Genomic DNA, 3,655 nt, shown 5'->3' on the forward strand with positions numbered 1-3,655 from the left:
ATGGATGGATTTTGCTAACTCGATCTGCTGATGAAGACCATGTAATGTGGAGAAAAGCTCCAGAAGAAAAAGTGGTTCTTCAGTTGTTTTCATTTGATTTTGAGATATTTGTCTCTGATATTGTTGCCTCCACTTCATTAAACAGACAGGTAATAGAGAGTGGTTCCTTGAGCTAACATCAGAATGTTAACATGCTCACAACAACAAGCTCTGTATGAAAACTGTTAACAGCGTGTTCTACGGATTATTCAGGAAAACAGAGACATTGATTGTTTTTCCAATCACCTATTGGGGTGGAGGCTGAAATCTCTGAGACAGATATCGGAAAACCGTCCAAAAAGATTTGCTATTTAACATATTATGTTAGGTTGTAATCTTAAAGGGATAGTTCAGGTGTTTGTCAAGTGGGGTTGTATGAGATCCCTATTCATAGTAGGTGTATTACTTACAGTAGATGACGAAGGAAAGGGCTGTCTGACAGAAAGATAACGTTTTGAAAATATTCTAAATATAGCGTACACTTTAAACAGATATAGATTTTTTTAGGTGAACCTTTCTTTTAGGTGTCTAAAACACGTTTTTCTGCCAGCCCCATCCACCTAAGCACTGCGTTGCTTTGCTATGGTGTCGGTAATCTTGTCTGTTTCTCCAAGCTGGGGACACGCAGACCGTCATTTACTGTAAGTAACACACCTACTATGGATACAACCCCACTTCAAAACTACTACTTTGACACGGCCATGTGAATCAAACCACACAGACGCCTTCAAAAAACAAAACCTTATTACTTAAAAAGCAGAAGCCCAATGGTTGTTTTAATATGCCTCAGTGTGGCGATCTGTCTCCACCTTGTGAAGGGACGAGGGATTACAACATCTGCAAAAGACAACACAGCTGGATGTGATGCTGTTCCCATGGTCTGCATGACAAGTTTGCCCTGGATTTCCTCTTAAGTGTGTCACTTGTTTGGCACAGATCACATCTGTGGTTCTTCTCAACACTGCATTCAGTATATTAATGAGGATGCATACGTTTAACGTTTTCCACAGCAGTGGAATTACTCTACTGATATACTGGTTTACTGGTTTACTGGTTTACGTTATCCCAAACTGAAAATGTGGACTTGACACATTGATTTTTTTAAGTGCAGGTGCACTGGTGTACATAGTAACATGTATGTACAATATTCCACTCATTGAACTGCTATATTGTACATACAGTACAAATGCTAGGTTAGGGCTATAACATGAGAAATCATTTCAGGATATTCTTTATGGAAACATTTGAATCTTTGTCACTTTAACTTCTCTGAAAAAACGTCTTGGAAAGTGAAGAATCTCTCTTTTCTTTCTGGTAATGTTTAAAGAGAACTTTAGCAGTTGGCTCTGTTACTTTGGGTGCTATGTATGTAGCTGCCTCCGTCTTGAACGAAGGCTCCATTAACACTGCAGCTGACACTGTTTTTAAGCTCTGGTTATCTGCCATGTGTGATTTAGAATCGTTTCCTGTGACTGCTTCACAATGAGAGTCACCCTGTGTTTCACCAGTTGGATGCGTTTAATGTGAAGTAGCAGCAGCAGTAGGAAATGTTGGGCAGCATTAGCTAATTTAATTCATTAGTTAACTTAATCCAGCTCTGACAGGGCCGTGGATAATGAACAGTGAGGTTGATATCAATAAAACTGAATAACAAACAGTGGCTTGGTTACATGCTGTGTATCGTTTCCTGTCAATCCCTCGTGCATGAGAAGGCAATTTGAATCCAGTCCCATAACGGCGGACCACGCCATTAACAATGAAACGTACTACTGTAAATAGAGAGGTGATTACGTAATGTAAATCAGTGATTCTCAAAGTGGGGTCCGTGCGGTGGCTCTCTGTCAGGGGGTCCGCAAAATAATTAGCTATAAATTATAAAATTGTGCTGTATCATTAAAAAGTGCATATCTCCAGATGGGGACTATTTGCGCCAATAAAACAAGCATATTGTGTCTGTTACTACCATCCATGTGAGCTTTGGGCCAATAGAAACTCTGATTTGATTGTGACACATTACGTCACTCTGTCAAGAATCAGCCACTCAGGGCGCAATATAGGCGATATAGTAGGATATCCTGTTTTTTTTTACATATATTTATGAGAAAAAAAAATGTGTTTTTTGAACAATGAAAAATATAAACATGTTCTAGTAGAAATCCAAAATCCAAATATGAAAGCATATGTACCCTTTAACATATTAAGCTTTAAACTGGAGCACCTCTGTTTAAATTCTCCGTGCACTATTCCCATCCAAATACTTCTGGACAGTCTCTAACGAGACCTGATGTCTCTTGGGGTGTTTGACACTGCTTGCGCCGTTGGACCACATCAGTCATTGTCAAGTTATATTGTTCAAATTATGTGCAGTATCCCAACTTGAGAGATTGAAACATCCACTCGAAGATTTTTAACTGGAATCCACTCAATGATAAACAGCTTTTCCTTTTTCCCTCCTTTATTTTGCAGGTTGAGTTGAAAGTTCAGTTCATTTAGGAATTATTATTAGCCATTAGGTGGAAAAAAACCTTTGAAATAAAAAAAAATACAGAAAAGAAAATACACATTATTAAAAAATAAGTGTTAATAAGAACAAATCCATTTTTTGATACTTTGCATCATTAATCCTTATTTAATTTAATACACACACTCATGTTAAATGTTTCATGTTAAATGCAAATAAGCAAGTGCCCACTGCTGCCATAGCTTCTGCCTTAACATAAAAGTAATATGTATGTGTATTATATTATTTCATTTAATTACCATTTTTAATTATTTATTTAAACACAAAGTATTTTATAATTACGCAGTGCTGTTTGAGTGACAGCACCGCTTGTTAGCGCGGTGCTAACTTTTCCAGACCCTTTTCACTGTGACACTGACAGTGTTGCTATTCTAATGCTCCGGGCGTAATTAGGTTAATTAGTTCCCTCCGGTTTACTTCCTGAGCACTCAGCTTTTGCTAGTAGACTTATTAATTTATAAATTACTTCCTGATTTTTCTCCTTTTCTATTTCTATTATTTTCTTAATTTCTATTTATTTATAGTTATAAAGCTTAATTTCCTGGAACCTTCAGTTTGACTTGACAGTCATTGACAAAAAACAAGTAAATGCATAATAACACAAGTTAGTTTTGATTTAATATTACCCTTTAATCATTTATTCCTTCTTATTCCAGATCATTTACAGCACAAAACCCGTCTGCCGTTCTACCGTGTGATTCATTATTGGAAAAAACATTCACTCTGCTCTCTTGCTAATGTTGTAAACAGCGAAGTAACAGTGAGGTATATCATGACAACGGTGAGTGGAACGGACAAAAAGCAGGCTGCGTTCAGATCCTCGTTTAACACATTTAAAATGAAGTGCATAATCAGAGTAAATCATTATCAGTGAAGCTTATAAGCACAACTTCAATCTACAATGAAGTTAACTGCAAAAAAAAGTATATTTCGTCTCACAATACAGTTGAAAAGTAAAGTAGTAGTATGCTATGGCTGATCGGTGTATATGGTGATGTCATATTCAACAAGACTTGAATGAAATAGCTTGCGAGTGAACCTTAAGCTAAGATAGTCAAAGTGAGTGAACAAAAGCTGAAAAGGAGGCAACTCAGG

This window comes from Sebastes fasciatus, chromosome 13, assembly GCF_043250625.1.
Source record: "Sebastes fasciatus isolate fSebFas1 chromosome 13, fSebFas1.pri, whole genome shotgun sequence".
Taxonomy (NCBI): Eukaryota; Metazoa; Chordata; class Actinopteri; order Perciformes; family Sebastidae; genus Sebastes; species Sebastes fasciatus.